This window comes from Neofelis nebulosa, chromosome 2, assembly GCF_028018385.1.
Source record: "Neofelis nebulosa isolate mNeoNeb1 chromosome 2, mNeoNeb1.pri, whole genome shotgun sequence".
Taxonomy (NCBI): Eukaryota; Metazoa; Chordata; class Mammalia; order Carnivora; family Felidae; genus Neofelis; species Neofelis nebulosa.
This window is the reverse complement of record NC_080783.1, coordinates 135,591,810-135,605,838: the sequence shown is the minus strand read 5'-3', so window position 1 is coordinate 135,605,838 and position 14,029 is coordinate 135,591,810. Positions and strand designations below refer to the sequence as shown.

General features: G+C 38.7%; 1 long non-coding RNA gene across 1 annotated transcript; it reads left to right on the top strand.

The window, feature by feature from the left end:
- Nucleotides 1-3,968: 3,968 nt before the first annotated feature.
- Nucleotides 3,969-9,662, top strand: LOC131504295 (uncharacterized). The gene is made up of 2 exons (XR_009257908.1): nucleotides 3,969-4,282; nucleotides 8,865-9,662. It is a non-coding gene; the product is annotated as an uncharacterized LOC131504295 (long non-coding RNA).
- The last annotated feature ends 4,367 nt before the right edge of the window (nucleotides 9,663-14,029 follow it).

The window sequence follows — 14,029 nt, the reverse complement described above, 5'->3', positions numbered from 1 at the left end:
GACCCCGTTCTGCCTTCGGAGGTAACTTTGCTTTCCCAGTGCACCTTTCCCTTCCTGGGCCATTTCACATCCCCTCCTCCCCCATCCCCCACCATCCACAGGGCTCTTCTAACTTCTCACAATTCCCCACACTAAAAAAGAGCAGATCTTTCTTTCCCTCATTTCTTCTTCCTGACTTCATTCACTTGGCTAAATCTTAGTGATAAAACAGGTTACTTTTTTTTTTTGTAACCTTATTGTGGTAGACCTCTATGATCTGAAGTCTCCATGATTGGTTGTTGAAATACGAAGGTCTTGGGGCACCTGGGTGGCTTAGTCGGTTTAGTGTCCAACTTTGGCTCAGGTCATGATCTCACGGTTCATGTGTTTGAGCCTGCATCGGGCTCTCTGTTGTCAGCATGGAGCCCGCTTTGGATCCTCTGTCCTCCTGGTCTCTGCTTATCCCCCACTCGTGCTCTCTCTCTCTCTCAAAAATAAATAAACATTTAAAAAACAGATACAAAGGTCTCATAAAGGAGTTCAGCAAATCCCTTTTCAAGAAGCTTGCTTACCCAGGTGTTTTGAACAACAGAGGCAGAACGTTGCTCTTTTTCTTGTTCTCCTTCTGTAAGAAAATGCAAACCTTCCTTTTGGACAAATCATTACCTAAGGCAGGCTAGTGCAAAGATTTCTGCTCAGGAAGACAAAAAGTGAGAAGTACTTTAGAAATTGACTCCTATAGAACCATGGCTATTGCCTTCCAGGAACTCATTGTCTTCTTTTAGCATCTGGTACTCTAACTGCCCAGGTGACTGGACTGCTCTGATGTAGGTAGCCCTGGGAAGTTGCCCCACAAGCTCTTGATTTGGCATCAGTGGCAGATTACTTGCTTTTCAGTCAAACTTACCCTCTTCCACCCAGTGGGATCTCCCTCCTTCCTCTTCCTCTTCATTATCCTTTTCTCATTATTGGGTTTCTTTTTCTCTCTGATCTGACACTTGAACTTTTATATATGTGAGCATTCATTCATTAATGTGATGATAATTATTGCCATAATTTGTTGAGCTCTATTACAAAGTAGAGATGAGAAAGGTCTTTTTATATTGGTTTTGTCATTTAATTTAAAAGATCTCCATTGTATGGGACACCTGGGTGACTCAGTCAGTTAAGCTTCTGGATTTGGATTTGGGTTATGATCTCATGGTTTGTGAGTTTGAGCCCTGCATCTGGCTCTAAGCTGACAGTGTGAAACCTGCTTGGGATTCTCTCTGGTGCGGCCCCTCCCCTGCTTCTTTCCCTGCCTCTCTCCCTCTCAAAATAAACAAACTTAAAAAAAATCTCCATTGTATATAGGAGGAAACTGAAGCTCAGAGAAGTTAAAAAGTAATTTGTTACAGGCTACAGAACTAGGACTTGAACACAGGTTTCATTGGCCTCTAAACCCATTCCACTAAGGCACACTGTTCTGAACAATAATGTAGACTTCTGTGTAAAGATTTTACATAAATTGAATGATGCTACAATAACTCTGCACATGCAACTCAAACATTGTCTTATGATGACTAGTCTAAAAACCATTTGAGGGAATAATGGGGAACTCCTTTTCAGAGATGAATAATCTTTGATGCAATTCTATTAAAAGTGCTGACTAATGGTCTGATGACTGCTTATTTTGAATTGTTGTTGGTAAAGAGGACAGTACAAGTCAGGAAATGGAAAGAAGGTCACAGATTTTAGCCGCTCAAAATTGCTAACAGTGGAGGTCTCCATATTATTTTGGTTCCAGCTTTTTTCTGGGCTGAAACCCAGGCTTCTTCCTCTTCCATTCTTCTGTTTTGTTCTTGCAGGCCAAATTATTTCCCCCTTTGCTGTTTAGGTGATTGTTCATTTTTAAAATCATACTTAACTTCCCAATTTTTTAGCATCTTTCACCATTCATCTTTATTCCCCCTTTTCTTCTTCCTGTTTTCCTCTCTTTCTCCTGCTTTGTATCTTATCATCCTTACTCAGTGTTTTGCCCCATTAAGCCATTGAAAATAAAATATACTGGAATCTTTATCTCTAAAATCCTGGCTATCATAAGCAGTGTCCTTTGACGTTTGCTTTCAGCTTTGTTCTTGGATGGCCAATTCATCCACCAATTACACTTGTGCCATTGTAGCATTTGGGGGGTGGTTTGTGGAACACTGCCGGGGTATATTTTTTATTCTGTGAGGTTGACTGAAAGGTAATGGGTGGCTCAATGAGAAAACCTGATGGAGCATTCACTGGAGAAAAAAAAAATGAGTCAGTGTGTGTGTGTGTGTCTTTGGGATTGAGAAGGAAGATGAATCCTACCAAAAGAATGTATAGTTATTTGCTATGAGTTACTTCTCAGTATCCTCTTGAATCAAGGTAGGCTTTAGTATCAAATCAAAATGATGATTCAGAGTGGTTAAGTGACTGACTTTTTAAAAATATTTTTGAAGATTTTTTTTTAATGTTTTATTTATTTATTTTGAGAGAGAGAGAGAGCAAGCAGAGAAGGGGCAGAGAGACAGAGAGGAAGAGAGAGAAAATCTCAAACCGACTCTATCCTGTCAGCATAGAGCCTGATATAGAGCTTGAACTCACAAACCCGTGAGATCATGACCTGAACAGAGATCAAGAGTTAGACGCCTAACCCACTGAGCCACCCAGGTGCCCTGAGTAACTGACATTTTAAGGATTAGGGAAGAGAGGGAAAAAAAATAAAGAGAATTTTCAAAACAAGACTGTATAAACTAAAACTAAAGCATGTTTAATCTCTTTCCTCTCCTGGTGATGTTCTCCTCTTCCCTCTGATTTCCTTGAATGGTTTGTCCTTAAGGGAGAATGGGGAGGATTCCTATAAAGCTCGTCTTTTGAGAACAAAGAAAGATCTTCACAGGTTCCTGTTTCAGAGGAAGTGAATGGGTGGGGGCAAATCCTTTATGGCTTGGAAGAAGCTAAGGTTAGTTCCTCAAGTTTCTCTGTTATTTTGAGATATAAGATTTTTTTGTCCTCAAACTTCTGTGACTTTTCAGGAAACTTCACTACTAGTGATATCACAGGCACTCGGAGGAAATGAAGCCTGATTTGATACCACAATTATTGGTGGGCACAAGGTGTTAGTAAAGACCAATTTCGATGTGTATTATTTATTAACTGGTCAATGTTAAGAAATTATTTGTATAAACAGGACTATCATTGAATCACATAACATCTGTACCTATGTGTTTATTTCATATTCATGTCATTTAATTCATGAGTCCCATGAAGAACACACGTACAGGTGGCCTTTAAGTATTTAGAACCATCCTTGACATCTAGACTGAGGTGATAAATAATGGTACATGTATATGACTAAGACTATTTACTTTAAGATCCTACCAAGAATTGAGCAGAGAGGTGGGATGTCCAGATGATCTGCTTCTGGTATCTTCCCCAAGGAGTCTACTTTACTTTCTTTGGATGCAATGCTATGTAATCCTGCAAGAATTGACAGGGAAAAAGAAAATGTAATTGAAGGGCAGCAAAATATGTGATCACAAAATAAGCCACTTTGGCATGTGGATTATTTTGAGCTAAAGGCAATTATGACCAAACAGATTCAGGAAAAACTTTCACCTTTCCCTTAACAACTACCTAAAATAATTTAGATAGGGGAACTGGCCCAGAAAGAGAGCTATTACCAAAGATAACTTTTTGTCTGAAAGATCTATTTCTATTCCCAAACATCTGCTTTTCCTATTGTCCTGTGAATCACCTTCCTCCCCTTTAATGCCCCAGGGCCCTATCCCCTTTCTTTCTTTCTTTCTTTCTTTCTTTCTTTCTTTCTTTCTTTCTTTCTTTCTTTCTCCTTCCTTCCTTCCTTCCTTCCTTCCTTCCTTCCTTCCTTCCTTCCTTCCTTCCTTCCTTCTTTTCCTTTCCTTTCTTTTCTTCCCCACCCCCCTCCATCCCATTTATTAGCTAAGGATGGCATACAAGCTTCCACTGACTGACTTGTCCAAGGATCTCATATATATTATGGGAGTCCCTTACAAACATAATTAAATCTGTTTTTCTCCCATTAATCTGTCTTATGTCAGTTTGATTCATAGACCAGCCAAAAGAACCTAGAAAGAAAGAGAAAAAAATTTTCCTCCCCTACAGTTGGTGACTCAGATGGGACAAACTTTGCTGGCTGGACACTGCTTGTTCTGAGGCTGTTGCAGCTGCGAAATCTTTGACAAAAAAAGCTAAGAATTCTTACAACATCAGCCTCTGAGATCTCTGCCTACAGGGAGAATTGGAAACAAGAGAGGTAAGAGTCTTTTTCTTCCTTTTCTAAATTTAGAGTAGCAGGAAAAATATTTGTGGAAATAGTTCTTTGGGTATAGTAACCCTGGTAAAGATTTGATATGAGTACTCCTGATTTTTATTCATCCTTTTCCTCCCAGAGATAGTCACTGTTTTTCTGTGTCTTTGTCATAAGGATAAAGCTGTAAGGTAGAATACAATCATAGGCCCTATAAGCCTGTCTAACAGACTGATGAGTTCACAGTTCTCACCATGACTGATGTCTATTTAGATAAACTTTGGTGTGGGTTAATGTGCACATTAGGTAAAGACTGTTGCTAAAGGACATCTTAGAAGCTAACACCGCAAAGTTGGTGAGAATGGGTGGAGCACATAAAAGCTATTAAAGTACTCATCACTTAACTCAAAGACTCTTGTTAGGATAACTTGGTTATGGAACAGGTTAGGTTGATACTAGGTTACCCACCAACCTCAAGAAAATTTCTGTGCAACAAGGTACTCTGTAAAAAAATACCACACAATCCTCAAACTGGAAGCACATCCCTTTTGAGTATTCGTTTGACTCCAAAAGACTCAAGGCTTAGCTACAACTGTTAATGTGCATATAAGAAAAAACAGATGAGGTTTCCCTTTCATCTTGTTCTATGCTTTGAGAGCTTGGCTTTATGACCAATGAGAGTATTTTGTCTGGTCCACCAGTTAGAGGATGCATGCATCTGGTGGACAGCTGAATAGACTGTGGATCTGATAAGCAGTGTTCTCTTTGTCCAACTGTGCCAGCTGTCAGGGGAGTTTGTCATAAGAGGTCCCAGTCCTTAAGGGGTCTGTGTCACCTCAACCTTCAAATTCGTCATCACCAATTTGTGGCAACAGAAATGTGAACTGCACCCCATTTGCAGCTAGATCTTTCTTAGGCTAACTTTAGGAGTGCACTTTCTGGACCTTGTGAGAGCTGCTTCCCCCCGCCCCCCACACTTTTCTTTGGGAATACCTCTTGCACCCATGTGTAAGTCATAAAATGTTTACTGGTTTGAGTTGCCATTGACATTAATATGAGATCCTACTCATCAATGGCTAGATGATGGATCCTTTGAACTGGCTATGTTTGAAAGAAAAAAGAAATTAGAGAGCTTTCATCCTGAACAAATTGTCTTACTGGTACACAGGGAAAGACCAAATTAAAAAGAACACAAAGAGATATAATGGCTAACTTTAGGAAATCCATTAAGAAGATGATAGCATTGAAATTAGAAGAAGAATTAAATCCAAAGTAAATTCACCTTCTCAAAATATGGCCACATCTGCCATATTTAACTTTCATTTCCCTATAAAATTTACAGTGAGCACTTCAGCCTGATGCCCAGGCCCAGGGTATACAGTTTACATGTAAAAATATCAAAAGTCAGAAAGTGAATTTGGCAGAAGCACCTGGGATGGGCAGTAGGGATCATTTTGCTGAGGGCTATAACCAGGCCTTGCCAGCTTTAGGTCTTCCTATGCAATGTCCTTCACAGATGTACCCTAAACTGCCACCAAGGAGTTCAGGTCTCCTGGAAAGAAGAAAATAAAATTTCATGTTGTTCCTTTCTTTACAACTCTAGACATATTGATTATTGATCCTTTCCCTCCCTGGGATAGCTATTGTCTTCTTTTTTTTTTTTTATTTAAGTTTTTATTTAAATTCCAGTTAACACACAGTGCAATGTTCTTTTCAGGTGTACAATTTAGTGATTCAACACTTACATACAACACCCAGTGCTCATCACAAGTGTACTCCTTCATCCTCATCACCTGTTTCCCCCACCTCCCCTCTGGTAACCATCAGTTTGTTCTGTATAGTTAGGAGTCTGTTCTTGGCTGGCTGATCTCTCTCTGTCTTAATTACCCTATGCTTGTTTGTTTTGTTTCTTAAATTCCACATATAAGTGAAATAATTTGTTTTGTTTTTCTTTGACTGACTTCCTTCACTTAGCATAATATTCTCTAGCTCCATCCACGTTGTTGAAAATGGCAAGATTTCATTCTTTTTTATGGCTGAGTAATTTTCCATTGTGTATATATATATATATATATATATATACCATATTTTCTTTATCCATTCATCAACCAGTGGAAATTTGGGCTGTTTACATAATTTGGCTTTCTCGCTTATCTAGTTGTTGTATCCTAAGAACTTGGCTTGGCTTTCTGCCTGCCCGGGGCATGCAGATTTTTTATTTTCTCTTTTGGCTATCTTTGGGAGTAACTCCGGATCTTGGAATTTCAGTATCCTATGCACCCTCTTTGGGGACCCCTCTTACATCCAAGGTGGGTTGTTCAAGACTGCCAGAAATATTTACTTTTGTCCCTGCTGAAAACTGATAAGATATTTAAAAGGAAGAATTTTTTTTTTTTTTAGGTTTCCCCCCCTGAAGCAAAAATGAAGCTAAATGTACCTAGAGGAAAAGAAAAACCTTCTAAAACCTTTGTCATAGGATTTATTAAAATATTCCAAAATTCCATGATATAAAAAAAGATAAAATGAAAACAATGTAGTTGGGTGAGTGAATCCCCTAAGATGTCATTTAGGCTGCAACCTAATTATTTGAGGACTTGAGAGCTGCTGTTCTTATCATATAAGGGTTATAAAGTTAAGTTTTAAAATCAGTGATGTACTTATGTAAAACTAAACCTTAATTTTCTTTCATTTGCTAAAAGGACTAAGTTTTCTTGTACTGCTCCTGCTAAGGGATTATGGAAGTTTTGTCATTACCCTTTTCGTTTGTTTTGTTTTGTTACTTTTTTAATTTAGTTTTTTAAATTTTATTTATTTATTTATTTATTTATTTACATCCAAGTTAGTTAGCATATAGTGCAATAATGATTTCAAGAGTAGATTACAGTGATTCATCCCCTATGCATAACACCCAGTTTTGTCTTTACCTTTCAAGTTTTTTGCCTAGAAAACAAATATTCTTTGTTTTCTCAAAATAATTTTCTGTGCTTTATCAGGTCTTTTATTGGTTTTGCTCACAACTACGTAACCTTTTGTATTTGCCTTAAAACCTTTTGTCACTTTGGTTAAATAGAAATTGAGTATTGTTTCATGATGATCTATGATCTTATTTGGTAAAGTGTCTAAACCTTCTGATATTTTTGACAAACTTCCCCAAATCATTTTCTAAATGAAAATTTTTTAAAATATTTATTGACTTATTTTTAAAGACAGAGAGAGAGAGAGAGAGAGAGAGAGAGCATGTGAGCAGGGGAGGGGGCAGAGAGAGAGGGAGAGAGAACCCAAGCAGGCTCAGTGTTGTCAGTACAGAGGGTAATGTGGGGCTCAAACTCACTAACCATAAGATCATGACCTGAGTCAAAACCAAGAGTTGGGCACTTAACTGACTAAGCCACCCAGGCACCCCAGGAATTTCTAAAACTAATGGAAAAACCTGATTCAAGCAGAACAAATATTAATTACATGGAACTGACTGAACTGAGGTGGATGATTATAATTATTATGACTTTTTTGTTTGAAACATTGCTGGTTCCTTATGTTTTGTTTCTCCAGATTTAAGGAAAGCTTTTCTTTTTTTCTTTTAAGCTATCAACAACTTGGCAAGATATGCCTTTGTGAACAAAGATGACATAATTGCATTTTCTCCCTAACTGATCCCTCCTGAATTTGAAAAATATTGACTATTCTTATATTTTCATGGCAATATACGTATTTGTGTAAGTTCAGTAAGAATCTGTTCTTGTAATAAGAAAATTAGAAACATGGGTTATATTACCAATGCTTTAACTAAAACGTCATATTTGAGAATGATGTGATAAACTCAGGTGACCAAATAGCTTTAAGAAACTAAGGTTGACTTTATGGAATTAATAAAGCCCCTTGCAAAAATCTCTCTGCCCTGCTTTTAGGGTTTTTGACAGTCTTACCAGGTGAGTAAGGAAGATCACTTTCTGGCAGGCACAGGAACCTTAGCTTAATTTGGGGACCTCAAGAAAAGAGGAAATAACCGAAATCTATAGGTTTTTCAGGCAAACTCTGATGGCAAGTCTTTGGCTTATCTTTCTAGCCTCAAGAGGCTTTTAAAAAGTTGGAATCTGAGATTCCTTATGAAAAATGTCTAGCAAAGTAGATTTAAAAAGCCTATATGGTTAATCACTATTCTTGCTGTACTTATATAAATAATCTGGCAAAATATACTGAAACTAGACTGACTTTGCAAACAAATTAGTCTTATGATCATTTTCTTTGATAGAAATAGGGGTTACCAGAGACAGAAAAATTATGTTTTAATAGAAACTATGATAAGCACTTGTGGACATCAGGTTCTAGTATTGCTCATTGCTTTGAGGTTTTTTTCTACCTATACACTGGAATGGATCCTGAATTCTTCAAGTTTTCTCCAGTATTTGGCTACAACTCTCCAAACTAACATTTCGAATTTTATCTCACCCTTCTGACTTGGAGTCATGGAGAAGTAAAGTTGCTTTTTTTCTAAAACCCTGCAAGCTATGCTGGACAACTTGATATAAACTTCAGAGAAATCATGATAATAGTTCATGTATGGGTAATCTTCATGCCTGTTGGCCTACAGGCCACTTAGAAAGATCACCAGAGATATTCAAATTACAAATCAGGAAGATCTATCATATTGTCACTGCCCGCCCTCACTCCATCTGAAGATGCTTCAAGCTGGACATCTAGAAGTCTTCTCAACTGTCTGCCTTCAAAACTCATAAACTGTGACTGTAGTCTGCTCTGATCATTGGCCATTGTTTTTCTTTTGTTTCCATAGAAATATCTCTTATTAAATACCAGGTGGCTTGCACCACAGGACTAACATGAGCCCACTTACTTCTCTGCATCCTGAAATGAGACACAACTGTTTCACTGAACTGACCTATTCTCAGGACTAAGAGACTAGTTCAATTAGGTGAAGCAGTCTATCAACTTAACTTCTGGACTGCAAAACTTCTTAGGGAAGTTTCAAAGGAAAACAGGAGGAGCATGATCCTGAAATATGCCACTTTGGCATGTAGATTATTTTGAACTAAAGGCAATCAAGACCCAGCAGATTCAAGAAAAACTTTACTTCTCCCTTAACTATCTAAAAGAATTTAAATAGAGAGCCTGGTCCGGAAAGAGAGCTATTACCAAAGATAACTTTTTGCCTGAAAGACATATCTATATGGCAATGCAAACATCTAATTCCCAAACATCTGCTTTTCCTATTATCAGTGAATCACCTTCCTCCCCTTGATGCTCTAAGCCCTTATCCCATTTCTTAAATCAGGAAGGCATATAAGCTTCAGCTGACTGACTTGTCCTCGGGTGTCATATATTTTATGGGACTCCCTTATAAATGTAATTAAATTTGTTTTTCTCCAGTTAATCTGTCTTATGTTAATTTAATTCATAGACAAACCGAAAGAATCTACAGTAGTAGAGGAAAACTTTTCCTCCCCTACACAGTGAATATGCTGATCCTCACAAAGAAGAGGTCATCAATGCACTTGGAATGGGGATATATTCCAGGTCATGTTTCTAACTGTGACCTAGGCTTAGACTTACCATTCATCCTCCTTTACTTTGGATTAAAGTTAAGAAACACTAATTGGCTGGTAGGGGTCTTCAAATCCAGATACCTGTGGGGGTAATTAGAAACAAACAGGGAAGGGGGGGGCGTGCCTGAGTGGCTCAGTTGGTTAACCATCAGACTCTTGATTTTGGCTCAGGTCATGATCTCACAGTTCATGGGATTGAACCCTGTGTCAGGCTCTGCAAACACAGCACAGAGCTTGCTTGAGATTCTCTCTCTCTCCCTGTCTCTCTCTCCCTCTGACCCTTCCCTCAAAATAAATAAATAAGCATCAAAAACATTTTTTTAATTAAAAAAATAGAAACAAACAGGGTGCATAGCAGATAGAAGTTAAGGAATAAAACATACATTTTGGCCTCTGAGTGTGTTTTCTTATGCTTTTACTGTTTTTCTCTTTAATTCAAATTAGGGTCTTATTCAGCGTGCAAGGAGTAGCTTCCAAAAGAAAAGGTTAGATCTATAAAAGTCTTAGACTTTTCCTATAAATCAAATAAGCATAATCTGTTCAGGAAAATACTCCCTGGAAACTATGACAAAGTAGTACAATATTAGGGAGTTTGGCCAGTAGGGTGTCAAAAAGCCTGCAGGACAAATCAGGAAACATGATTCTAGTAGTTCTCTGGCCCTTTTTTTTCTTACAGGAATTAGGAATGCTCCCACTCTCTCTCCCCATCCCACTTCTCTTAAAAATAGCGCCTTCAGGGAGGTTTTGCCAGCCATTTTAGTTGTGATCTCCAAAGGAAATAGGGAGATTGAACAGGAAATGTGGGATGCCAACGTTCAGGTAATTTTCAACTTCAAGAGAGAGAAATAGGAAAGAAGATTTGCAGCAATTTTAACCGTATGCCTGTCATTGTCGGCAGGCTTAACTGTATCATATCTATAAGAATGTAGGAGGCATGTTAACTCTAGAACAGAGAACTAAATTTATAGAAGACAGAGATGAGTGCTAAAAAGTACTTGGCTATTTGGTTGTCAGGATAACTTTTCCTGATTGGAACATGACTGACACATGATACAAAAACACTGTTAGTTCCTCTGAGCACATGTTTACCATCTCTCTTCTTGCGCCCAAACTTTATGAGAAAGAAAGAGTCAAGTTTTCTTTCTCATTGTATGAAAAGATGCAACAGAGGTAGAGTGGAAAAGGAGACAATTTAGGGGGTAGTGGAGGCACTTATTGCCTTCTTGCAAGAAGTCAGCCACAGTGGGGAGCTGCTTCTGGCACTCAAGTAGTTAAGAGATTGGAGGTCAAAGCCACAAACACTGGAGTAATGGGGGAACCATGCATAGGCTTTTAAAAAATCAGAGAGCTTCTTTGAGAAGAGAACAGAAATTAAATTAAGTTACTGTTGGTTAACACATGAAATTTGTTGTTAGTGATTTACAGAGCCCAGAAGATACTTAGCTTGGCAAGGCATTCCAAACTCAGACCTAGGGTTGGCAAATGTTAAAAAGACCAGAGGAAAGACTGACCAGAGCAGAAGAATGGTCCAATCTCATGTCTGATACAATTATAGGTTGCAAATGGGAGGAGGAACCATGGAATCTGGTTGTAAATGACAGGGTTTACCAGGGACCTGATACTGGTTCTAAAATTGACTGTAAAATTTTTACAGAAAAAATTTTTTAAATAAAAAATTTACACGGGTGCCTGGGTGGCTCAGTTGGTTAAGCATCCAACTTTGGCTCAGGTCATGATCTCGTGGTATGTGAGTTAGAGGCCTGTGTTGGGCTCTGTGCTGACAGTTCAGAGCCTGGAGCCTGTTTTGGATTCTGTGTCTCCCTGTCTCTCTGCCCCTCCCCTGCTCACACTCTTGGTCTCTCAAAAATAAATAAACATTGAAAAAAATTTTTTTAAGTTACAGAAGTAATGCATATAGGAAAATTAATAACTACTGATAAAATTTTTAAATAAAAACATCACTTTTCAAAAGTCAGAGCTAACATTATAGCTGGCATATAATATCCACTTAATAAGTATTAGCCATTTAAAAACATATATATATATATATATATATATATATATATATATATATATAATGTATATATCTTTGAATACATATCTACTTATTGATCTATACTTTTAAAAACCTACATTTATTGTTAAACAATATATTAGGACTATACTTATATGTCAATAAATACCTTTTGTTTTATTTTCTTTGTTTTACCACTAATATCTGTATGCTTTATAATATAATAAGATATAATGTTGATTATCTTGGGTGTATCTGGAAATCAACAGACCTTATGTGTAAGTGCAATGAAATCCTCGCTAGTCGGGGAAGAGATTATAAAAACAGAACTGCAAAGGGAAAAAGTACGGCAGAGATCAAAATGGGCGCACATTGAATATATGCAAAGGTAGGAACTAAAGAAATGATCCATTTTGAGCCCAGAGAAGAGAGATGAGCCTCCCCCTTCCTTGCTACATGATTCCTCCTTCTTCTCTTTTCCCTCCTCCCCTGTCTGTCTCCCCAGATGTGTTCTTGCTGGCTAGGTCACTCCAGGATTTCCTGATTAAAATGAGGAAGCACAGCTGAGCACTCCAGTGAGTTCAGATTGAAATCTTGTCACCTTTTGACCTTTAGCCCCACCCTGTGTTACTGGTCTAAAAGCTGGCACCCCTGACTGTAAATGGAAGAAAAAAGAAAGAAGGCCAAGAAGCAAAGCAACATATGCCCGTGGCTGTTAGCTCTGCAAAGCCACACCTTGTTTCTCTCTTCCTGTTTAATATGAGAGGCAGAGTCTGGGACCATTATAGTTTAGGGTGGGAGCAGAACTGCAAGGTACAAGCAGATATTAACCTACTCAAGGCAATTATATTTCGTTGAGAAAATAAAGTAAATCTTTGGGAATGTATTTATTCTACCACCCAACCATAGTTCTGCCCACATCTTTCCCCATCTTTCCTCATGGTCCTGTTCTTACCAAAGGCTAGTCTCTCCCATTTGGCCCTGAGAGCCATTGCCTCTGCCAGCTAGCCATTGACCCTTGTTCTTCTCTTATCTTTTCTCCAGCAGCATCCATATCTTCCCTCAATATGCAAACATACTCTAGTAGTTATCAAAATAAAAAGCAAGCACAAATAAAACATGCAAAATCCTATGTTGAGCCCTTATCTACCTCCAGCTACTACCCCCACCTATTTTTATGTTCCTTTTTAAGTAAACCTCAAAAAAGTTGTGTTCATAAGTAGTCTCCACTTCCTGAACTTCATTTCATCCTTCCTCACACTCTAAGCTGGCCTGTCTCTCCACTAGTCACTAAAACAGCTTTAGTCAGTTACCAATGATCTTTATGCTGGTAAGACAATGGATATGTGGTGTCTTATATTTGCCAGACTTTCAGCATCATTCCCCTTGGGGAATGGTTCTATCCTTATTCCCTGATTTCAGTGACACCTTGCTCCCCTGGGTTTTCTTCTGCCATTCTTAGAGACGACACTTTTAGGCAAACAATTTCAAACAATGGAAAGGGTCCACAGTGCCCCCGCCCCGCCCCCCCAGCTGAATACAGACAGGCCCAGCAGGCTTCCCACCTCAGAATATCCAGAGGCCCTAACTGACCAATGGGCTACTTAGAACCAGGCACAGTTACCAAGAAAAGGGAAGCTTCCATACTTCACCAAATCTCCTCGACTTCCCCCTTCCATCCACTGCCTCATTGCAGGCAGCCTCTCCTCTGCGGACTTGCCAGCTGCTCCCTTGCAGTGTATTCAACAAACTTCTATCTCCTTTATTCTGCCTCAGGAGAATTCTTCCACCTCAAGTGCCATTGGCTTCCAGCTGGTTGTTGCCCCACATTTGAGGGCCCCCAATTGATCAGACATACACCCCATTTAGATCCCACAATTCTGGCTGCTCTTTTGCCATTTCTTTACCAGCTCTCCCCCCTCTGGCTTCTAGTAGTTAGATTTAGGGCTAGGTCCTGGGTTCTATTCTCTTTACTTTGCATTTTCTCCCCAGGATCCCATCCATGTCCATGGCCTAATTTATCATCTATAGGCTGATAACTCCTACTGGAGACTGTAGTCTAACATCCAGATATTCCTTTCAGGACTACAGCACTCATTCTGCCAGCTGAACTGTTGGCTGTTGGCAGTTCACAACTGATTACTTCATTGAGTATTGTCTTCTGCTCAAGATTAGACCCTT